This window comes from Tamandua tetradactyla, chromosome 3 (genome assembly GCF_023851605.1).
Source record: "Tamandua tetradactyla isolate mTamTet1 chromosome 3, mTamTet1.pri, whole genome shotgun sequence".
NCBI classification, from domain to species: domain Eukaryota; kingdom Metazoa; phylum Chordata; class Mammalia; order Pilosa; family Myrmecophagidae; genus Tamandua; species Tamandua tetradactyla.
The window spans coordinates 176208038-176233570 of record NC_135329.1 but is presented as its reverse complement, the minus strand read 5'-3'; the positions used below and the strand labels follow the sequence as shown (position 1 = coordinate 176233570).

The following is a 25533-nucleotide window of genomic DNA, read 5'->3' as shown; positions in this document are numbered from 1 at the left end:
TCATCTATGGCTGATTAAACTTGCAGTTGGTTAAAGTGAGTGCCTTCCACAGTAAGTGATATTTTAATTTGATCAGCTGGAGGCTTAAAAGGAGCATCAGAGGAGACAGAAGCAGCTCACACAGCTTAGCATAGCTCAGCACAGTTCAGTGCAGCCCAGCACAGTCCAGCACAACTCAGCTCAGCGTTCAGAGATGACATAGACCCAGACATTTGGAGATACAGAAGAAAAGTGCCCTGGAGAAAGCCATTTGAACCCAGAAGCTGGGAGAGAAGGCCAGCAGAAGTCACTGTATGCCTTCCCATGTGACACAGGGATCCAGATGAAAGCTAGCTGACCTTCCTCTAAAGAACCGTAAATTTCTAACTAAATAAATCCCCTTTATAAAACCCCACCCACTTTTTGGTGTTTTGCATTCAGTAGCTTTAGCAAACTAAAACACACATGGTGTGAAAATTTTTGTATCATTGTTAAAACCTGCCAGAAATGATCTACCACTGAAGAAGCACTGAACAACCGAGTGCACAAAATGCCTTGTCCCATTGATGTTAGGTAGCCTTCTTAGACTGTCCTTGAACTGGCATAATGGAAACATGAATGGAATCACCATGGTGAAAGTAATGAAGGCCACATTTGGGCCCAACAGCATGAACGTCCACTCACAAGGGTTACTGTTACTGTTGCCTCCAACCTGTCACCAAAAGAGACTAATGCTAAGCCCCTGATATGATGCTATTCTTCAGTGAGACAAACCAACTGCATTCTTGTATATGTATTTGCCTTTACTGCAGGTACCCCAGCCAGCACCACTCCAGGAGGTTATAGAATTCTTGGTCTCAGGCATGGTATTCTTTGTGGTATAACATCAATGAGGGGATTGACTTTACAGCAAAGAAGGTGCAACAGTGGATCATAATCATGGTTGTATCACATTCTGCATCACACAGAAGCAGCTAACATCATAGAACTCTGCCCAGAGGCAACATTTTGAAAGGATGGGATGCCATCCTTCAGGATGTAGTATATGATTTATATTAGAGATCTTTGTATCTACGTTAGGAAAAATACAAAAGTATTGGAACCAAGGAACAATATCAAGAGTGGCCCCATTTACCATAACTCTTAATGGCTCATTGGGGGATATTTTGCTTCCTATCCCTGCTGCTCTGGACTTTGTAGGTTTGGGGGTCATGGTCTCCAAAAAGTGTATACTCTTGCTAGGGAACATTTCAAAGATCGAGCTGAACTACAGGCTATAACTTTAACCAGGGTATTTTGGGCTTTGTGTGTCTAGGGACCAGCAGGCAAGAAGAGTTATCATACTGGTATGGTAATTAACTTTGATAATCAGAAGGAGGTAAGGCTGCCTTTATACAAAGAGGGCAGGGAAGAACCTTGAAGAACTCAGATGATCTACTTGGGTGCTTCCTGATACTCCTCCCCTGCCCAACTGTAATATTGAACAAACATATGCAGCAATCCTGGCCTAAATAGGGTGTGATTACCAAGGATTAAGATGCCCTCAAGACTGAAGGTTAGGGTTACCGCCTTAACTAAGCCACCAAGATCTACCAAGGTAAAAGCTAAAGCTGAGAGAACTCTAGAATGGATAGTGAAGGGGAGGGAGCATGAGTATCTGTTGGGGCCCAAGATCAATTGTGGTAATGGGGACCATAGTTCATCCCACTAACCTTCCTCTTCTAAGTTCCCCTCAGGAAGAGAGACCCAGAGGAACCAGGAGGAGGTTCTACTGCATCTGTGTGGACAGTAGATGTGTAGTGCAAAAAGTGGCTGTGGTGACCATGAAAAGGTACCTCATATCTCCTTCTGTGGGTATTGTGATAGGCTAAATTGTTACATGGCTTATCCCTGAGAGTGAATACCTCCTTAATTTTTGTATCCTAAGCACCTCACTTGCTGCATTCATTTTCTAATTCTGCTGTAACAAATTACCACCAAGAAATTAAAACAACACAAGTTCTGCAGGTCAGGAGTCTAAAATGGATCAGTAGACCCTCATTTCTTCTGGAGCCTCTAGGGGAGAACCTGTTTCTTTCTTTCCCAGCTTCTAGAGGCTGCCCACCTTCCTTGGCCTCCTGGCCCCACATCAATCCAACCTCTGATTTCATTGTCACATCTCCTCTGACTCTCTGACCCTCCTGCCTCCCTCTTATAAGGGTCTTTGTAATTAGATTTAGGCTCACTCACAACCCAGGTTAATTTTCCCATATCAAGTTCCTTAACTTAATCACACCTGCAAAGTCCCTTTTCCATATAAGGTAGAATATTCAGAGTTTCTGGGGATTAGACCTGGATATCTTTGGAGGAACCATTAGTGGATTTACTGCACATGCATAATTCCATCTTGGTGTTGGTTTCTCAAAGGGCTCAAATTAACACAATTACCTTAGCTAAAATGCCCTCCTATCAGATTTCATCGTTCTTCTCCATCAGAGCACTTAAACAGCTCTACTAGAATGACTTCTTTCTGTGTTTATGTTTCCTATAAACTGTTAACTCCTTGAGAATATTGTTTTACTCGCTGGTATATTAATAGCTGTCATGGTCAGCTTCATGTGTCAATTTGGCCAAGTGGTGGTACCTGTTTGTCTGGTTGGGCAAGTGCTGGCCTGTCTGTTGCAATGAAGACATTTCATAGAATTAGATCATGATCACATCAACTGCATCCACAGCTGATTCCATTTGTATACTGCCAAGGGGAGTGTCTTCTGCAATAAGTGATGCTCAGTCTAATCATTGGAAGCATTTTAAGGAGGATTCAGAAGAGACAGGCTCTCTTCCTGCTTCAGCGGGCAAGCCTCTCCAGTGGAGTTGATCCAGACCCTTCACAACCTGCCCTGCGGATTTTGGACTCTGCATTCCCGCAGAGACACTTTTATAAATTTTATATTTGCGAGTGTTCGCTGTTGATTCTATTTCTCTAGAGAACCCTAACTAATACAATAGTGTATACAAAACTGTCTGTGTATCATATTGTAGAAGTTTAATAAATATTTAAGGAATTCTTTGAATGATGTATGAGTTATAAAAAGACTTGAAAATTTAAGAGATTTTATGGTAGAAAATGCTTAATTTTTTTTTTTTGTTACTGCATTACAATTAAAAATTTTAAGGAGGCAAGGGGACTTGAGATTTGGAGGCATCTAGTAAAATTTCCTCCTTTACTACAAACCAGATTGACAGTTTTCCTCATAAGTACTGTTGGTCATTGACTATTTGCTCTCAGTTCCATTTCCCCACTCATCCCCTGCTCTGCTTCACTGGAAACTACATTTCCCATGTACTCTTTTTTTATTTTTTAAAGCAGTTTTCTTGAGATAAATTAACAATATACAATCCATCTAAAGTGTACAATCAATGTCTTCTTGTATATTCACAGTGTTGTGCTTTCATCATCAGAATCAATTCTATAATATTTTCAAGGGCGTTCACTATGTTACATAGTCCCATGTTTCATCCTCTGGCTTTCTTACTAGTGACATACATGACCCTCAACTTTCCATTTCAACCACAATCATACCCACTTATCATCATTGTTAATTACACTCACTAATGGGCTACCATCATCTCTATACATTTTCAAACAGTTACAATCGACCTTATTACAAACTTCACACAAATTAAGCATCAGCTCCCCGTTCTCTGCTCTCATTCTATCTTCTATTGACCTATATTCTATATATTAACACCAAGGGTTTGCTAGTTTTATTTAGTTCATATTAGTGAGCTCATACTATATGTTTTCTTTAGAGTCTGACTTTTTCACTCCACATGATGTCCTCAAGTTTCATCCATTTTTCACATGCATTAAGACTTCCTTTCTTCTTATAGCTGAATCCTATTCCATCATAGGTATAGACCCCATTTTGTTGATCCATTCATTGGTTGATGAACACCTGGGTTGTTTCCATCTGTTTCAGTTTGCTAATGCTGTCAGAATGCAATGTACCAGAAATGGATTGGCTTATTACAAAGGGAATTTTCTAAGTTACAAAGTTACAGTTCTAAGGTCATGAAAAAGTCCAAATTAAGGCATCAACAAGATCCTGCCAGCATTTGGAACACCTTTCATCTGGGAAGGCACATGACTGGCATCTGCTGGTCCCCTGCTCCTGTGCTTTATTGCTCTCAGTCTCAGTTTCCAGTGGGGGTTCCTCTGTCACATGGGAAGGCATGTGGCAACATCTCCTGTTCTTCTCTCCTAGATTTTGGTTTCAAGTGGCTCTCTCAGCTCCTGTTTCAAGTGGCTTTCAGTCTAAGCATCTGTGGTTCCTCATTTAGCTTCTCCAGGGCAGATTCTGTGCTTCATCTCTTAGCATCTTCTAACATCTTTCTGCCTGTATCTCCAAGCGTCTGTGCCTGTGTTGGCTTTCTGTGTCAAACCTGAACTCTTTCTCTCTTTCTGTGCAACTTTAAGGACTCAAGTAAACTAATTAAGACCCACCTTGAATGGATGGGTCCACAGCTCCATGGAAGTAATGTAACCAAAAAGGTCCCACCCACAAAAGGTCTGCTCCTACAAGATTGGATTAAGATGAAAAGAACATGCCTTTTCTGGAGGGTACTTAACAGTTTCAAAACAGCACAACATCTTTCGGCAATTGCAAATAATTCTGCTCTGAACATCAGTGTGCAAGTGTCTGTTCATGTCCCTGTCAGTTCTTCTGAAGAAGTAGCAGAATCACCAGATCATATGGCATTCTACTTTAGCTTCCTGAGTCATCAGCAAATTGTATTCCACAGTGGCTGCACCATTCTACATTCCCACCAACAGTGAATAATTGTTCTTATTTCTCTACATCCTCTTCAACACTTGTAGTTGCTTGTTTTGTTTTGTTTTTTTAATAGTGGCCATTCTGGTAAGTGTGAAATGATCTCATTGTAGTTTTGATTTGTTTATCCTTGATAGCTAGTGATGTTGAACATCTCTTCATGCACTTTTTTTTTTCGCATGGGCAGGCAACAGGAATTGAACCTGGGTCTCCAGCATGGCAGGCTAGAACTCTGCCTGCTGAGCCGCTGTGGCCCGCCCTCTTCATGCACTCTTTAGATATTTTTATGTCGTCTTTGGAAACGTGTCTATTCAAGTTGTTTGCCCATTTTTAAATTGGGTTGTTGTGATAGTTAGATTCAGTTGTCAACTTGGCCAGGTGAACATGCTTAGTTCTGTTGCTGTGGACATGAGCCAATGGTATGTGAACCTCTTCTGTTGCTGATTACATCTGTAGTCGGCTAGGAGCCATGCCTGCTGCAATGAATGGTGTTTGAGTTAATTGGCTGGTGCTTAAATGAGAGAGCTCAATGTAGCACAGCCCAAGCAGCTCGGCATACCTCATCTCAGCACTCACAGCTCAGCCCAGGCCTTTGGAGATGCAGAAAGGAATCACCCCAGGCAAAGTTGTTGGAACCCAGAGACCTGGAGAGAAGGCCAGCAGAGACCACCCTGTGCCTTCCCACGTAAGAAAGAACCTCAGTTGAAAGTTGGCTGCCTTTCCTCTGAAGAACTAACAAAATAAATCCCCTTTTATTAAAAGCCAATCCGTCTCTGGTGTGTTGCATTCTGGCAGCTAGCAAACTAGAACAGTTGTCTTTTTTATTATTGAGTTGTAGGATCTCTTTATATATCTTGGATATTAAACCATTAGCATGTATGTGGTTTCCAAAAATTTTCTCCCATTGAGTCTTAACAAAGTCCTTTGAAGTACAGAAGTATTCAGTTTTGAGGAGGTAATTTTTAAATCTATTTTTTATTTCATTGCTCACACTTTGGATGTAAGGTCTAAGAAACCATCTCTTACCATAAAATCTTGAATATGCTTCCCTACATTTTCTTCTAGGAGCTTTATGGTTCTGGCTTTTATATTTAGGTCTTTGATCCATGTTGAGATAATTTGTGTATAAGGTGTGATATAGGAGTCCTCTTTCATTCTTTTGTATATACATATCCAGTCCTCCCAACACCAATTGCTGAAATGACTTCTCTTTCCCAGTTAGATGGACTTGGCAGCCTTGTCAAAAATCAGTTAACCATAGATGTGAGGGTTCCCATGCACTCTTTGTTTTGAAAGAGCTTTATTGATAAATCAATGCACAAGCACACACATTTTTAACATATAAACATTCCATACATGGTGTATAGTCAATGGCTTAGAATATCATCATAGTTGTATATTCATCAACATGATCATTTTTTAGAATATTTGTATCACTCCAGAAAAGAAATAAAAAGAAAAAACTTATACATACCATACCCCTTACCCCTTCCTTTCATTGACCACTGGTATAGTATTTCCATCTACCCAATATATATTTTTTAATTTTAACATTTGTTCCCCCTATTATTTACTTATTTTTAATCCATATATTTTACTCATCTGTCAATACTGTAGATAAAAGGAGCATCAGACACAAGGTTTTTGCATTCACATAGTCACATTGCAAAGCTATATCATTATACAGTCATCTTCAAGAAACGTGGCTATTGGAATACAGCTGTACAGTTTTGGGCACTTCCCTCTAGCCACTCTAGTACACCTTAAACTAAAAAGGGGTATCAATATAATGCATAAGAATAACCTCCAGGATAACCTCTTGACTGTTTGAAATCTCTCAGCCACTGATACTTTTTACCTCATTTCTCTCTTCCCCCTTTCAGTCAAGAAGGTTTTCTCAATCCATTTATGCTGAGTCCCAGCTCAGTCTAGGATTTCTGTCCGATGTTGTCAGGGAGGTTAACACCACTGGGAGTCATGCCCTGTGTAGAGAGGGGAAGGGCAGTGAGTTTGCTTGCTGTGTTGGCTGGAGAGAGATAGACCACATCTGAGCAATGAAAGAGGTTCTCTGGAGGTGACTCTTAGGCCTAATTTTAAATAGGCTTAGCTTATCCTTTGCGGGGATAAGTTTCATATGAACAAACCCCAAGATTGAGGGCTCGGCCTATTGATTTGGTTGTCCCCACTGCTTGCAAGAATATCAGGAAGTCTTCAAATGGGGAAGTTGAATTTTCCCCCTTGCTCTCCATTCCTGCAAGGGGTCTTTGGAAATACTTCTTTATTCACTGTTCAAGTCACTCTGGGATTTATGGGGCATCACACTGGACAAACCTACAAAATCTCATACCCTGTTCAAGGTTTCATGTACTTAAGTTGTTCAATTAAACTGTCCACATAAGTTATATTAGGAAATGCACTAGTCAAAATATAAATTTTGTACCAAATAAACATTTTTTGCTTTAGTCTCACACATAAGTTAAAGTTTTAAAATATGTATTACCATCTATTTACAACACCCCCCAATATTGACATTCCTTTGTTCTTCCTCATTTTTCATCTTTTTTTAGTGACATATGACATATATACAAAAAAGCAATAAATTTCTAAGCACATTGCAAATTGGCTTTTTAAAACTCTAGTTGAGGCCTGATCTCTTTTTCGGTTACTGTCACTGTTATTATATAAAGGTATGCTAACTTTCAGGTCTGTGGCAGTCCATTTCTGGTATCTAGGTGTCACAGAGTTACTAAAAGTTCCTGTAAAATACCAGCTGATACACGTATAGTTCAGTGTCTCAGAATCCAGAAATACATCTACAACTTCACCCCCAAATGTGACTGTCAAAGGGCCCACAATCTAGGCTTCCCTTTTCTTATAAGTACTTTCTGAAACAGTCCTTAGCATATTTGTTCTTTTGTTTCTGGCTTATTTTGCACAACACATTGTCCCCAAGGTTTATTCAGTTTATTGTATGTCCCTTGATATTCCTCCTTTTTGTAGCTGCACCAAATTCCATCATACAAATGTATCACCATTTGCCACGGTGCGTCTCAGGCACCATGTATCTTTCAGCTCCCTCATCTATTGGGCAAAATGGGTAATGTTCAAAATAAACCATATATTATAGTATTTTCATTTGGTTGTACAATCAGCAGTAGTCTCAATTTTAGACAATTTTAACTGGTCCATGGTGATGAAGAACTGGCAAACATAATGTCACCAACTATGGAATCAAAACTACCCCATATCAATTGTCTTTCCCCTCCCCCCAGCTATTGCCCCTATTAGTGCTGTGGTACTGTTAATGTCTTCCTGTTAATAGTTGGCTATAGAATGTGTTTTTAGTGTTCCCCCTATATTCCTCTACTATTGACTCTTTGTCCACTATTGAATCATTGAAATAGTTAATGAGAGAACTTATTTATAATCATAAATTTAATTAGTGGTTTACATGGCACTATATATCCCTTTTAAATCATATTCACCTCTTCTGAAAAGTGTCTGTTCAAGTCTTTTTCCCATTTTGTAATTGGATTGGCTGTCTTTTGTTGTTGAGTTGAGCAATCTCTTTATAAATTCTGGATACTAGACCTTTATCTGATATGTTGTTTCCAAATTTATTGTCTCCCATTGTGTAGGCTTTTTACTTTCTTGATGAAGTTCTTTGATGCACAAAAGTGTTTAATTTTGAGGAGCTCCCATTTATTTATTTATTTCTTCAGTGCTCTTGCTTTGGTGTAAGGTCTATAAAACCACCTCCAATTATAAGATTAATAAGATATCTCCCTACATTTTCCTCTGTTTTATGGTCTTAGACCTAATGTTTAGATCTTTTATTCTTTTGCATATGGATATCCAGTTCTCTAGGCACCATTTATTGAAGAGACTATTCTGTCCCAGGTGAGTTGGCTTGACTGCCTTATCAAAGATCAAATGTCCATAGATGAGAGGGTCTATATCTGAGCACTCTATTTGATTCCATTGGTCAATATATCTATCTTTATGCCAGTACCATGCTGTTTTGACCACTGTGGCTTCATAATATGCCTTAAAGTCAGGCAGCATGAGACCTCCAGCTTCGTTTTTTTTCCTCAAGATACTTTTAGCAATTTGGGGCACCCTGCCCTTCCAGATAAATTTGCTTATTGGTTTTTCTATTTCTGAAAAGTAAGTTGTTGAGATTTTGATTGGTATTGCATTGAATCTGTAAATCAATTTAGGTAGAATTGACATCTTTACTATATTTAGTCTTCCAATCCATGAACACGGTATGCCCGTCCATCTATTTAGGTCTTCTGTGATTTCTTTTAACAGTTTCTTGTAGTTTTCTTTGTATAGGTCTTTTGTCTCTTTAGTTAAATTTATTCTTAAGTATTTTATTCTTTTAGGTGCAATTTTAAATGGAATTCGTTGCTTGATTTCCCCCTCAGATTGTTCATTACTAGTGTATAGAAACACTACAGATTTTTGAATGTTGATCTCGTAACCTGCCACTTTGCTGTATTAATTTATTAGCTCTAGTAGTTTTGCTGTGGATTTTTCAGGGTTTTCAACATATAGTATAATATCGTCTGCAAACAGTGAGAGTTTTACTTCTTCCTTTCCGATTTTGATTCCTTGTATTTTTTTTTCTTGTCTAATTGATCTGGCTAGAACCTCCAACACAATGTTGAATAATAGTGGTGGTAGTGGACATCCTTGTCTTGTTCCTGATCTTAGGGGAAAAGTTTTCAGTTTTTGCCCATTGAGAATGATATTAGCTGTGGGTTTTTCATATATTCCCTTTATCATTTTAAGGAAGTTCCCTTGTATTCCTATCCTTTGAAGTGTTTTCAACAGGAAAGGATGTTGAATCTTGTCAAATGCCTTCTCTGCATCAATTGAGATGATCATGTGATTTTTCTGCTTTGATTTGTCAATATGGTGTATTACATTAATTGATTTTCTTATGTTGAACCATCCTTGCATACCTGGGATGAATCCTACTTGGTCATGATGTATAATTCTTTTAATGTGTTGCTGGATTCGATTTGCTAGAATTTTGTTGAGGATTTTTGCATCTATATTCATTAGAGAGATTGGTCTGTAGTTTTCTTTTTTGGTAATATCTTTGCCTGCTTTTGGTATGAGAGTGATGTTGGCTTCATAGAATGGATTAGGTAGCTTTCCCTCCACTTCAATTTTTTTGAAGAGTTTGAGCAGGGTTGTTACTAATTCTTTCTGGAATGTTTGGTAGAATTCACATGTGAAGCCATCTGGTCCTGGACTTTTCTTTTTGGGAAGCTTTTTAATGACTGATTCAATTTCTTTACTTGTGATTGGTTTGTTGAGGTCATCTATTTCTTCTTGAGTCAAGGCCACAATTGGTGTTTGGTTGGACTCAGTCCCTGCTACTGTTAGAGTGTCTTTCCTTTCCCTCTGGGAAGCTGCCTGTCGGGGAGGGGCGCCGGGCGCCTACCGCCGTGGCTTGGGGAACTCACGGTTCTGGGGGGGCTCGCAGCCAGTCCAGACTGGGGTATGCTTTGTGTCCAGTCACTGACGTGGCTCCAGGAACTGTTCTGTACTGTTTCTGGTTATTTAGTAGTTGTTCTGGAACTAAAACGTGCACCTTGCTAAGCCGCCATCTTGGCCCCTCCTCCTCAGCTTGGACATTTCTATAGGCTTAGAACTGTAACACCAACAGTAAATAAATGTTCCTATTTCTCCACATCCTCTCCAACATTTGTCATTTTCTGTTTGTTTCATAGCAGCCATTCTTATAGGTGTGAGGTAATATCGCATTGTTGTCTTAGTTTGCACTTCTCTTATAGCTAATGAAAAAGACCATCTCTTCATGTGCTTTTTAGCCATCTGTATTTGCTCTTCAGAAAAGATTTTTCTGCCCATTTTTCTTATCCTCTGCCAATTTTTAAATTGGTTTGTTTGTTCTTTTGTTGTTGAGCTATATAACTTCCTTATGTGCACAGGATATCAAGCCTTTATCTGATATGTGGTTTTCAAATATTTTCTCCTATTAAGTTGGCTACCTCATCACCTTTTTAACAAAGTCCTTTGAGGCATAGAAGCTCTCGATTTTAAAGGGTTCTCATTTGTCTATTTTTTTTTTCACCACTTGTGCTTTAGGTCTAAAGTTTAAGAAGTTACCTCCTAACACTAGATCTTGAAGATGTTTCCCTGCATTTTCTTCTAGAAGTTTTATGGTCCTGGCTCTTATATTTAGGTCTTTAATCCACTTTGAATTAATTTTTGTACAGGGTGAAGGTAGGAGTCCTCTTTCATTCTTTTGGCCTTTGATATCCAATTCTCCCATGCCCATATACTGAAAAGACTATTCTGTCTCAGTTCAGTAGATTTAGGGGCCTCATCAAAGATCAGTTGTCTGTAAATTTGACAGTTTATCTCTGCATTCTTGATTCTATTCCATTGGTCTGTACTTCTACCTTTGTTCCAGAAACATGATATTTTGACCACTGTGGCTTTATAGTAAGCTTTAAAGTCAGGAGGTGATAGTTTTCCTACTTCACCTTTTTTTTTTTTAAGGATATCTTTAGCTATTCAGGATCTCTTCCCTTTTCAAATAAATTTGATAACCAGCTTTTCCAAGTTTTCAAAGTAGGTTGTTGGGATTTTGATTGATATTGCATTGAATCTGTAGATCAGTTGGGGTAGAACTAACATCTTAATGACATTCAACCTTCCTATCTATGAACAGGAAAGGTCTTTCCATCGATTTAGATCATTTTAAAATTTCTTTTAGCAATGTTTTGTAATTTTCTGTGTATAAGTTTCTGCCTAGTTAGGCTTATTCCTAGATAGTGATTCTTTTGTTTGCTGTTTTGAATGGAATTTTTTCCTTAATTTTCTTCTTAGATAGGTTGTTTGTATATAGAAACATGTGTTAGTTAGATTCAGTTGTCAACTTGGCCAGGTGAGCATACCTAGTCTTGTTGCTGCGGACATAAGCCAATGGTATGTGAACCTCATCTGTTGCCAATTACATCTGCAGTCAGCTAGAAGGCGTGTCTGCTGCAATGAGTGATGTTTGACTTAATTGGCTGGTGCTTAAATGAGAGATTGCAACGTAGCACTGCGAAGCAGCTCAGCATTCCTCATCTCAGCACTAGCAGCTCAGCCCAGGCCTTTGGAGATGCAGAAAGAAGTTACCCCAGGGAAAGTTGTTGGAACCCAGGGGCCTGGAGAGAAGACCAGCAGAGACCATCTTCTGCCTTCCACATAAGAAAGAACCTCAGTGGAAAGTTAGCTGCCTTTCCTCTGAAGAACCAACAAAATAAATCCCCTTTTGTTAAAAGCCAATCTGTCTCTGATGTGTTGCATTCTGGCAGCTAGCAAACTAGAACAAAACATTACTGATTTTTGTACAACAATCTTGTGTCCCACCACTTTGCTGACTATGTTTATTAGCTCAAGTAGCTTTGCCATAGATTTCTGAAGAGTTTCTAAGTATAAGATCATGTCATCTGCAAATAATGAAAGTTTTACTTCTTCCTTTCCTATCTGGATGTTACTTATTTTTTTCTCCTGTATATTGCTCCAGCTAGGACTTCTAGTACCATGTTGAATAATAGTGGTGACAATGGGCATCCTTGTCTCATTCTTGATCTTAGGGGAAATACTTTCAATCTCTCACCATTAAGTATGATGCTGGCCATGAGTTTTCCATATATGCCCTTTATGATACTGAAAAAGTTTCCTTCAATTCCTAACTTATAAAGTGTTTTATCAGAATGCTGAATGCTATTTCAGCATCGATCAATACGATCCTGTGATTTTTCCCTTTTACTTTGTTAATGTGCTGTATTCACATTGATTGATTTTCTTGTGTTGAACCTCCCTTGCATTCCTGGTATAAACTCCAATTGGTCATGATATATAATTCTTTTAATGTGTCCTTTGGTTCAATTTGCTAGTATTTTGTTAAGAATTTTTGCATCTATGTTCCTTAAGGAGATTGGCCTTTAGTTTTCCTTTCTTGTAGCATCTTTATCCAGTTTTTGTAATAGGGTGATATTAGCTTCATAAAATGAATTAGGTAGTGTTCCTTTTTCCTCAGTTTTCTGGAGGAGTTTGAGCAGGATTGGTGTTAATTCTTTTTGGAATGTTTGATAAAATTTTAAATGTTGATAAAATGTGAAGCTGTCTGGTCCTGGGCTTTCTTCGTGGAATGATTTTTGATGACTGAATCTCTTGTAATTGGTTTGTTGAGATCCCCTATTTCTTCTCAAGTCAGTATAAGTAATTTGTGTATTTCTAGGAGTTTTTCCATTCATCTAGGTTAGTATATAGTGATTCGTAATATTGTCTTATGATTTTTAAAATTTCTTCATGATCTGTGGTAATGACCCTCCTCTCATTTCTGATTTTGTTTGTGTCCTCTCTCTTTTTTCTTTTTAGTTTAGCTAGCAAAGAAACAACTTCTGGTTTTGTTGATTCTTTCTATTGCTTTATTATTCTCCAGCTTGTTTATTTCTGCTTTAATCTTTTGTGCCTGTTTGAATTTGTGGTGGACTCCAGAAAAGCCATGCCCTTTAATCCTCATTCAGTATTGCTGGGTGAGAGCATTTTGATTGTTTCCATGAAGATGTGACCCACCCAATTGTGGGTGGTAACTTTTGATTAGATGATTTCCATGGAGGTGTGTCTCTACGCACTGAAGGTGGAGTTGCTTAATGGAATCCTTTAAAAGAGGAAACATTTTGGAGATAGTCCCTTTTTTGGTAGAGCCATGAGAAAGCCAGCAGACGCCGCCATGTTCGCCATGTGCCCTTCCAGCTGAGAGAGAAATGTTGAATGTCGTCGGCCTTCTTGAACAAAGGTATCTTTCCCTGGATGCTTTAAATTGGACATTTCTATAGACTTGTTTTAATTGGGACATTTTCTCGGCCTTAGAATTATAAACTAGCAACTTATTAAATTCCCCTTTATAAAAGCCATACTGTTCCTGGTATATTGCATTCCAGCAGCTAGCAAACTAGAACATCTTTGTATTTTTTCTCTTCTTTTATTTGCTTTGGGAGTAATTTTCTGTTCTTTCTCTAAATCTCCAGGTGAGTAGTTAACTCCCCAAGTTTTAGTCATTCTTGTTTTTTTATATAGGCATTTGGGGCAATAAACTTTCACTGCCTTTGCCACATCCCATAACTTTTGATATGTTGTATTCTCATTATCATTTGTCTCCAGATAGTTACTGATTTCTCTAGCAATTTCTTCCTTGACCCACTGATTATTTAAGAGTATGTTGTTTAATCTCCATTTATTTGTAAAAGCTCTGTTTCTTTGATGATTATTAATTTCCAGATTTATTCCATTGTAGTCAGAGAAAGTGTTTTGGATAATTTCACTCTTCTTACATTTATAAAGGCTCTGTGTCCTATCATATTATCTACACTGGAGAATGTTACATGTGTGCTAGAGAAGAATGTATATCCTCTGGTGTTTGTGGATATAATGGGCTATATATACCTATCAAGTCTAATTCATTTATACCATTGTTTAGGTTCCCTATTTCCTTGTTGATGCTCTGTCTGATTGTTCTGTCTATAGTGGAGAGTGGTGTATTGAAGTCTCCCATTATTACTGTTGAAACATCTATAGCTCCATTCAGTTTTCCCAATGTTTGCCTCATGTACTTCAGAACTTCTTGATTGGGAATGTAAACATTTATGATTGTTCTTTCCTCTTGGTGAATTGTCCCTTTGATTAATATGTAGTGTCCTTCTTTGTCTTTTATGACCTCTTTACATTTAATGTCAACTTTTCTGATATAATTATAGCTACTCCTGTTTTCTTTTGGTTATAGCTGGCATAGAAGATCTTTCAGTCTAATTATGTCCTTGAGTCTAAGATGTGTCTCTTATAAACAGCATATAGATGGATTATTTATAATCTATTCTGCCCATTTATATCTTTTAATTGGTGAGTTTAGTCCATTAACAACCTATACTGTATTACTATAAAAGCAGTTCTTTTTTTTTTTTTTTTTTTGGTTTCTATGCCAAAAAGCAACTTTTAAAAAATTTTTATTAATAAAACCAATCAACATATAATATGAACATTTTTTAAATTACATAGTTCTATATTCATCATCATGAGCATCTTAGAACATTTGCATCAATTCAGAAAAAGAAATAAAAGAAAACAGAAAAAAGTTCATATATACCATAGCCTTTACCCCTCCCTTTCATTAACATTTGTTTTCCCTATTATTTATTTATTTTTAATCCATATGTTTTAATCATCTGTCCATAAGGTAGATAAAAGAAGCATCAGACACAAGGTTTTCACAATCACATAGCACATTGCGAAAGCCATGTCATTATACAATCATCTTCAAGAAACATGGCTACTGGAACACAGCTCTACATTTTCAGGCAGTTCCCTCCAGCCTCTCTGTTATGCCTTAACTAAAAAGATGATATCTATTTAATGGGTAAGAATAACCTCCAGGATAACCTGTCGACTCTGTTTAGAATCTCTCAGCTATTGACATTTTATTTTGTCTCATTTCTCTCTTCCCCCTTTCAGTCGAGAAGGTTTTCTCAATTCCTTAGTGCTGAGTCCCAGCTCATTCTCGGATTTCTGTTTCACGTTGCTAGGAAGGTCCACACCTCTAGGAGTCATATCCCACATAGAGAGGGGGAGGGCAGTGAGTTTGCTTGTCATGTTGGCTGAGAGAGAGAGAGAACACATCTGAGCAACAAAAGAGGTTGTCTTGGGGGTGACCCTTAAGCCTAATTTTAAGTAGGCTTAGCCTATCCTTTGTGGGGTTAAGTTCATATGAACAAACCCCAACACTGGGGGCTCAGCCTATTGCTTTGGTTCTCCCCACTGCCTGTGAGAATAGCAAGAATTCTCCACTTTGGGAAGTTGAATTTTCCCTCTTCCTCACCATTCCCCCAAGGGGACTTTGCAAATACTTTTTTATTCTCTGTTCAAATCCTTCTGGGATTTTTTGAGGCATCACTCTGGACAAACCTACAAAATCTCATCTCCTACTCAAGGTTCCATGTACTTATGGTGTTCAATTAAGCTGTCCACATATATTATATTAGGAAATGCACTTGTTGAAATATAAATTTTGTACCAAATAAACATTTTTTTGCTTTAGTCTCACACATAAATTAAAGTTTTAAAACATTAATTACTATCTATTTTCAACACCCTGCATTATTGACATTTCCTTGTTCTTCCTCATGCAAAACATTTTTAAATTTGTACATTTAGTCACTATCATTATATACTTTAGGCGTTCCTAGATTATGCCATTGCATATCTTTTCTTCTGATTTCACTTGTGCCCCAGGCCTCCTCCCTCTATCATTCTCACATTCAACTTCATTCAGTGTAAAAACAGTTCTTGATTCTACCATCTCATGCTTTAGTTTTTATTTGTCAGATCTATATATTCTTTTCCTTCTTTCTCTTTTTATCCTTTAAATTGCCATTACTCATTGTATTAGCTAGGGTTCTCTACAGAAACAGAATCAGCAAGAGATATCTATAAACATAAAATTTATAAAAGTGTCTCATGTAACCATGGGGATGTAAGAATCCAAGATCTTTAGGGCAGGCCGTGAGCTGACAACTCCAATGGAGGTCCTCAATGAACTCTAAGGAGAGGCTGGCTGGGCAGCCATGGGGATGTAAGAGTCCAAGATCTGTAGGGCAAGCCATGAGCTGGCAGCTCCAACAAAGGCCCTCAGTGAACTGTTAGGAGAGGCTGGCTGAAGCAGGAAGAGTGATTGTCTCTTCCGAATCCTCCTTAAAAGCCTTCCGATGATTAGATTAAGTATCACTCATTGCGGAAGACACTCCCCTTAGCTGATTGCAAAGGCAATCAGCTGTGGATGCAGCCAACATGGTCATGATTTAAGTCCATGAAGTGTCCTCACAGCAACAGACAGACCAGTGCTTGCCTGACCAGACAACTGGGCACCACCCCCTGGCCAAGTTGACCCATGAACCTGACCATGACACTCCTATTCTTCAATTCTGTGCTGTCCTCCAGACCTCCCTTTCCTGCCTTTTTTCAGTTGATAGGTCTCCCTTTAGTATTTCTTGTAGAGCAGGTCTCTTGTTGACTAGTTTTCTCAATTTTTGTTTGTCTTTGATGATTTTTTTTTTTAATTTTTTTATTAACGGAAAGAAAAAAAAAAAGAAATTAACACAACATTTAGAAATCATACCATTCTACATATGCACTCAGTAATTCTTAACATCATCACATAGATGCATGATCATTGTTTCTTAGTACATTTGCATCGGTTTAGAGGAACTAGCAACAAAACAGAAAAAGATATAAAATGTTAATATAAAGAAAAGAAATAAAAGTAGTAGTAATAGTAAAAAACAACAACAACAAACAAACCAACAAGCAAACAAAAACAAAAAAAACCCTATAGCTCAGATGCAGCTTCATTCAGTATTTTAACATGATTACTTTACAATTAGGTATTATTGTGCTGTCCATTTTTGAGTTTTTGTATCTAGTCCTGTTGCACAGTCTGTATCCCTTCAGCTTCAATTACCCATTGTCTTACCATGTTTCTAACTCCTGCTGAACTCTGTTACCAATGACATATTTCAAGTTTATTCTCGAATGTCCGTTCACATCAGTGGGACCATACAGTATTTGTCCTTTAGTTTTTGGCTGGATTCACTCAGCATAATATTCTCTAGGTCCATCCATGTTATTACATGGTTCATAAGTTTATCTTGTCTTAAAGCTGCATAATATTCCATCGTATGTATATACCACAGTTTGTTTAGCCACTCTTCTGTTGATGGAGATTTTGGCTGTTTCCATCTCTTTGCAATTGTAAATAACGCTGCTATAAACATTGGTGTGCAAATGTCCGTTTGCGTCTTTGCCCTTAAGTCCTTTGAGTAGATACCTAGCAATGGTATTGCTGGGTCGTATGGCAATTCTATATTCAGCTTTTTGAGGAACCGCCAAACTGCCTTCCACAGTGGTTGCACCCTTTGACATTCCCACCAACAGTGGATAAGTGTGCCTCTTTCTCCGCATCCTCTCCAGCACTTGTCATTTTCTGTTTTGTTGATAATGGCCATTCTGGTGGGTGTGAGATGATATCTCATTGTGGTTTTGATTTGCATTTCTCTAATGGCCAGGGACATTGAGCATCTCTTCATGTGCCTCTTGGCCATCCGTATTTCTTCTTCTGGTAGGTGTCTGTTTAAGTCTTTTTCCCATTTTGTAATTGGGTTGGCTGTCTTTTTGTTGTTGAGTTGAATAATCTCTTTATAAATTCTGGATACTAGACCTTTATCTGATATGTCGTTTCCAAATATTGTCTCCCATTGTGTAGGCTGTCTTTCTACTTTCTTGATGAAGTTCTCTGATGCACAAAAGTGTTTAATTTTGAGGAGCTCCCATTTATTTATTTCCTTCTTCAGTGTTCTTGCTTTAGGTTTAAGGTCCATAAAACCACCTCCAGTTGTAAGATCCATAAGATATCTCCCAACATTTTCCTCTAACTGTTTTATGGTCTTAGACCTAATGTTTAGATCTTTGATCCATTTTGAGTTAACTTTTGTATAGGGTGTGAGAGATGAGTCTTCTTTCATTCTTTTGCATATGGATATCCAGTTCTCTAGGCACCATTTATTGAAGAGACTGTTCTGTCCCAGGTGAGTTGGCTTGACTGCCTTATCAAAGATCAAATGTCCATAGATGAGAGGGTCTATATCTGAGCACTCTATTCGATTCCATTGGTCGATATATCTATCTTTATGCCAATACCATGCTGTTTTGACCACTGCGGCTTCATAATATGCCTTAAAGTCAGGCAGCGTGAGACCTCCAGCTTCGTTTTTTTTCCTCAAGATGTTTTTAGCAATTTGGGGCACCCTGCCCTTCCAGATAAATTTGCTTATTGGTTTTTTTATTTCTGAAAAATAAGTTGTTGGGATTTTGATTGGTATTGCATTGAATCTGTAAATCAATTTAGGTAGGATTGACATCTTAACTATATTTAGTCTTCCAATCCATGAACACGGTATGCCCTTCCATCTATTTAGGTCTTCTGTGATTTCTTTTAACAGTTTTTTGTAGTTTTCTTTATATAGGTTTTTTGTCTCTTTGGTTAAATTTATTCCTAGGTATTTTATTCTTTTAGTTGTGATTGTAAATGGGATTCGTTTCTTGATTTCCGCCTCAGCTTGTTCATTACTAGTGTATAGAAAAGCTACAGATTTTTGAATGTTGATCTTGTAGCCTGCTACTTTGCTGTACTCATTTATTAGCTCTAGTAATTTTGTTGTGGATTTTTCTGGGTTTTCTACATATAGTATCATATCGTCTGCAAACAGTGATAGTTTTACTTCTTCCTTTCCAATTTTGATGCCTTGTATTTCTTTTTCTTGCCTAATTGCTCTGGCTAGAACTTCCAACACAATGTTGAATAATAGTGGTGATAGTGGACATCCTTGTCTTGTTCCTGATCTTAGGGGGAAAGTTTTCAATTTTTCCCCATTGAGGATGATATTAGCTGTGGGTTTTTCATATATTCCCTCTATCATTTTAAGGAAGTTCCCTTGTATTCCTATCTTTTGAAGTGTTTTCAGCAGGAAAGGATGTTGAATCTTGTCAAATGCCTTCTCTGCATCAATTGAGATGATCATGTGATTTTTCTGCTTTGATTTGTTGATATGGTGTATTACATTAATTGATTTTCTTATGTTGAACCATCCTTGCATACCTGGGATGAATCCTACTTGGTCATGATGTATAATTCTTTTAATGTGTTGTTGGATACGATTTGCTAGAATTTTATTGAGGATTTTTGCATCTGTATTCATTAGAGAGATTGGTCTGTAGTTTTCTTTTTTTGTAATATCTTTGCCTGGTTTTGGTATGAGGGTGATGTTGGCTCATAGAATGAATTAGGTAGTTTTCCCTCCACTTCGATTACGTTGAAGAGTTTGAGGAGAGTAGGTACTAATTCTTTCTGGAATGTTTGATAGAATTCACATGTGAAGCCGTCTGGTCCTGGACTTTTCTTTTTAGGGAGTTTTTGAATAACTAATTCAATCTCTTTACTTGTGATTGGTTTGTTGAGGTCGTCTATTTCTTCTTGAGTCAAAGTTGGTTGTTCATGTCTTTCCAGGAACCTGTCCATTTCTTCTAAATTGTTGTATTTATTAGCGTAAAGTTGTTCATAGTATCCTGTTATTACCTCCTTTATTTCTGTGAGGTCAGTAGTTATGTCTCCTCTTTCATTTCTAATCTTATTTATTTGCATCCTCTCTCTTCTTCTTTTTGTCAATCTTGCTAAGGGCCCATCAATCTTGCTGATTTTCTCATAGAACCAACTTCTGGTCTTATTGATTTTCTCTATTGTTTTCATGTTTTCAATTTCATTTATTTCTGCTCTAATCTTTGTTATTTCTTTCCTTTTGCTTGCTTTGGGATTAGTTTGCTGTTCTTTCTCCAGTTCTTCCAAGTATACAGTTAATTCCTGCATTTTTGCCTTTTCTTCTTTTCTGATAAAGGCATTTAGGGCAATAAATTTCCCTCTTAACACTGCCTTTGCTGCGTCCCATAAGTTTTGATATGTTGTGTCTTCATTTTCATTTGCCTCTAGGTATTTACTAATTTCTCTTGCAATTTCTTCTTTGACCCACTTGTTGTTTAAGAGTGTGTTGTTGAGCCTCCATGTATTTATGAATTTTCTGGCCCTCCGCCTATTATTGATTTCCAACTTCATTCCTTTATGATCCGAGAAAGTGTTGTGTATGATTTCAATATTTTTAAATTTGTTAAGACTTGCTTTGTGACCCAGCATATGGTCTATCTTTGAGAATGATCCATGAGCACTTGAAAAAAAGGTGTATCCTGCTGTTGTGGGATGTAATGTCCTATAAATGTCTGTTAAGTCAAGTTCATTTATAGTAATATTCAGGTTCTGTATTTCTTTATTGATCCTCTGTGTAGATGTTCTGTCCATTGATGAGAGTGGTGAATTGAAGTCTCCAACTATTATGGTATATGTGTCTATTTCCCTCTTCAGTGTTTGCAGTGTATTCCTCACGTATTTTGGGGCATTCTGGTTCGGTGCGTAATATTTATGATTGTTATGTCTTCTTGCTTAATTGTTCCTTTTATTAGTATATAGTGTCCTTCTTTGTCTCTTTTAACTGTTTTACATTTGAAGTCGAATTTGTTGGATATTAGTATAGCCACTCCTGCTCTTTTCTGGTTGTTGTTTGCTTGAAATATCTTTTCCCAACCTTTCACTTTCAACCTATGTTTATCTTTGGGTCTAAGATGTGTTTCCTGTAGACAGCATATAGAAGGATCCTGTTTTTTAATCCATTCTGCCAGTCTATGTCTTTTAATTGGGGAATTCAGTCCATTGACATTTAGAGTTATTACTGTTTGGATAATATTTTCCTCTACCATTTTGCCTTTTGTATTATATATATCATATCTGACTTTCCTTCTTTCTACACTTTTCTCCATGTCTCTCTCTTCTGTCTTTTTGTATCTGACTCTAGTGCTCCCTTTAGTATTTCTTGCAGAGCTGGTCTCTTGGTCACAAATTCTCTTAGTGACTTTTTGTCTGAGAATGTTTTAATTTCTCCCTCATTTTTGAAGGACAATTTTGCTGGATATAGGAGTCTTGGCTGGCAGTTTTTCTCTTTTAGTAACTTAAATATATCATCCCACTGTCTTCTAGCTTCCATGGTTTCTGCTGAGAAATCTACACATAGTCTTATTGGGTTTCCCTTGTATGTGACGGATTGTTTTTCTCTCGCTGCCTTCAAGATCCTCTCTTTCTCTTTGACCTCTGACATTCTGACTAGTAAGTGTCTTGGAGAACGTCTATTTGGATCTATTCTCTTTGGGGTACCCTGCACTTCTTGGATCTGTAATTTTAGGTCTTTCATAAGAGTTGGGAAATTTTCAGTGATAATTTCTTCCATTAGTTTTTCTCCTCCTTTTCCCTTCTCTTCTCCTTCTGGGATACCCACTACACGTATATTTGTACGGTTCACATTGTCCTTGAGTTCCCTGATACCTTGTTCAAAATTTTCCATTCTTTTCCGTATAGTTTCTGTTTCTTTTTGGAATTCAGATGTTTCATCCTCCAAATCACTAATTCTATCTTCTGTTTCTTTAAATCTGTCATTGTAGGTATCCATTGTTTTTTCCATCTTTTCTACTTTATCTTTCACTTCCATAAGTTCTGTGATTTGTTTTTTCAGTTTTTCTATTTCTTCTTTATGTTCAGCCCATGTCTTCTTCATGTCCTCCCTCAATTTATTGATTTCGCTTTTGAAGAGGTTTTCCATTTCTGTTCGTATATTCAGCATTAGTTGTTTCAGCTCCTGTATCTCATTTGAACTATTGGTTTCTTCGTTTGACTGGGCCATATGTTCAATTTTCTGAGCGTGATCCGTTATCTTCTGCTGGCGTCTGGGCATTTAGTCAGATTTCCCCGGGTGTTCGACCCCACAGGTTGAAAGATTTTTCTGTGAAATCTCTGGGTTCTGTTCTTCCTATCCTGCCCAGTAGGTGGCGCCCGTGGCACACGCCTGTCTGTGGGTTCCACCAGCGAAAGTTGCTGTGGGTCCCTCAACTCTGGAAAACTCTCGCCGTAGGGGAGGTTCGGCAGCCGAAGCGTCTTGGAAGAATGCCAGCCGGCCCGGGGTTCCAAACGCGGGGAGGGTCGCCGGCCGTCGCAGCACAGGAGAGCGTCCGGCCAAATTAGCCAGTCGGCCCGGGGCACCAAGCGTGGCGGGAGGGTGCCAGCTGTCGCAGCCCGGGAGAGTGCACTGTTCCCAGCCGACGGGGGAGTCACGTGTTTGGAAGGGATCCCCCGGTCACTGTTCTCCGCAGTCTGGGGATTTCCCACCCAACTATCTCAGTTGTTCTGGGGGGCCTCGTGTGGTGGGGGCACCAGCCGCCGCGGCCTAAGGGGACCGCCTGTCCAATTCTACCAGCTGGCCCGGGAAGGTGGAAGGGAGGGACTCCGGTCGCTTGCCGTCCCACCCAGGAAAGCCCGTGCCCCTTGGTGATCTCACCGGAGCTGGTTCTCCCAGATAGTCAGCCGTTCCAGGATGGGGTACGCTGTCCCTTTGATCTCCCTCGTGGCTCCGGGAGCTGCTCTGTATTATCTCCACTCCCCCAGTAGCTGTTCTGGAGGAGGAAAGGTGAGGGCGGCAAGGCTGTCGAGGCTGGTGGCGGAGGAGCACGGTGAAGGCGGGGGAAGAGGGCACCGTGGTGGTTGGAGAGCAGCCAGAGCAGGAGGGGGAGGAGGGGAGAAGGATGGCGGGCGGCTCGGCTGCTGCGGGGCGTGGGCGCCGCGCGGCGGGCCAGCGGAGAAAGAGAGGGGAGAAGGATGGCGGGCGGCTCGGCTGCTGCGGGGCGTGGGTGCCGCGCGGCGGGCCGGCGGAGAAAGAGAGGGGAGAAGGATGGCGGGCGGCTCGGCTGCTGCGGGGCGAATTCACCAAATTAATCAGATTTCCTCAACTTTACTTTTACTCATTTGTGTGTGCATGTGCATTAAGTTCTGTATAGTTTTATCACTTGTAAGTCTCTGTATCCACCATGACAATCAAATTACTCAACAGTTCCTAAACCACAAGAATTTTTCATTTTTCCTTTCATAGTATCTGCACCCCTCATCTCCTCCTCCCCACCCAGCCCCTGACCCTAATTCCTGAGAACTGCTGATCTTCTCTTTCTAAAATTGTCATTTAAAAAATGTTATGTGTTGTCATTTGCTAGCTGCCAGAATGCAACACACCAGAGACAGACTGGCTTTTAATAAAACGGGATTTATTTCATTAGTTCTTCAGAGGAAAGGCAGCTAACTTTCAACTGAGGTTCTTTCTTTTTTTTTTAATTTTTTTTTATTAATCAAAAAAAAAAGAAAAGAAATTAACACAACATTTAGAAATCATTCCATTCTACACATGCACTCAGTAATTCTTAGTATCATCACATAGATGTATGATCATCATTTCTTAGTACATTTGCATCAATTTAGGAAAAGAACTAGCAAAACAGCAGAAAAAGATATAGAATGTTAATATAGAGAAGAGAATTAAAATAATAATACTAATAAAAAAATATATATATAAAAAGGAAAAAGAAAAAAAAACAAAAACAAAAGATACAAACACACAAACAAACAAACAAAAAACTATATTTCAGGTGCAGCTTCATTCAGTGTTCCAACATAGTTACATTACACTTAGGTATTATTGTGCTGTCCATTTTTGAGTTTTTGTATTTAGTCCTGTTGCACAGTCTGTATCCCTTCAGCTCCAGTTACCCATTATCTTACCCTGTTTCTAACTCCTGATGGTCCCTGTTACCAATGATATATTCCAAGCTGATTCTCGAATGTCGGTTCACATCAGTGGGACCATGCAGTATTTGTCCTTTAGTTTTTGGCTAGACTCACTCAGCATAATGTTCTCTAGGTCCATCCATGTTATTACATGCTTCATAAGTTTAGTCTGTCTTAAAGCTGCATAATATTCTATCGTAGGTATACGCCACAGTTTGTTTAGCTACTCATCTGTTGATGGACATTTTGGCTGTTTCCATCTCTTTGCAATTGTAGATAATGCTGCTATAAACACTGGTGTGCAAATGTCCGTCTGTGTCTTTGCCCTTAAGTCCTTTGAGTAGATACCTAGCAGTGGTATTGCTGGGTCGTAATCCATTCTGCCAGTCTATGTCTCTTGATTGGGAAATTCAGTCCATTAACTTTTAGTGTTAGTACTGTTTGGATAATATTTTCCTCTATCATTTTGGCTTTTGTATTATATATATCATATCTGATTTTCCTTCTTTCTACACTTTACTCCATACCTCTCTCTTCTGTCGTTTCGTATCTGATGCTAGTGCTCCCTTTAGTATTTCTTGCAGAGCTGGTCTCTTGGTCACAAATTCTCTCAGTGACTTTTTGTCTGAGAATGTTTTAATTTCTCCTTCATTTTTGAAGGACAATTTTGCTGGATACAGAAGTCTTGGTTGGCAGTTTTTCTGTTTTAGTAATTTAAATATATCATCCCACTGTCTTCTAGCTTCCATGGTTTCTGCTGAGAAATCTACACATAGTCTTATTGGGTTTCCCTTGTATGTGACAGATTGTTTTTCTCTTGCTGCTTTCAAGATCCTCTCTTTCTCTTTGACTTCTGACATTCTAACTAGTAAGTGTCTTGGAGAACGCCTATTTGGGTCTATTCTCTTTGGGGTGCGCTGCACTTTTTGGATCTGTAAATTTAGGTCTTTCATAAGAGTTGGGAAATTTTCAGTGATAATTTCTTCCATTACTTTTTCTCCTCCTTTTCCCTTCTCTTCTCCTTCTGGGACACCCACAACACGTATATTTGTGCGCTTCATATTGTCATTCAGTTCCCTGATCCCCTGCTCAAGTTTTTCCATTCTTTTCCCTATAGTTTCTGTTTCTTTTTGGAATTCAGATGTTCCATCCTCCAGTTCACTAATTGTAGCTTCTGTCTCTTTAGATCTACCATTGTAGGTATCCATTGTTTTTTCCATTTTTTCTTCTTTGTCCTTCACTCCCATAAGTTCTGTGATTTGTTTTTTCAGATTTTCTATTTCTTCTTTTTGTTCAGCCCATGTCTTCTTCATGTCCTCCCTCAATTTATTGATTTGGTTTTTGAAGAGTTTTTCCATTTCTGTTCGTATATTCAGCATTAGTTGTCTCAGCTCCTGTATC

At 38.6% G+C, this 25533-nt stretch overlaps 1 long non-coding RNA gene across 1 annotated transcript in view; it reads right to left on the bottom strand.

The window, feature by feature from the left end:
• Nucleotides 1–25533, bottom strand: part of LOC143677969 (uncharacterized) — a 71314-nt gene that overhangs the window by 20174 nt on the left and 25607 nt on the right. The window contains exon 2 of the long non-coding RNA XR_013172997.1: nucleotides 6652–6775. This is a non-coding gene — a long non-coding RNA (uncharacterized LOC143677969). The remainder of the gene's footprint in view (nucleotides 1–6651; nucleotides 6776–25533) is intronic.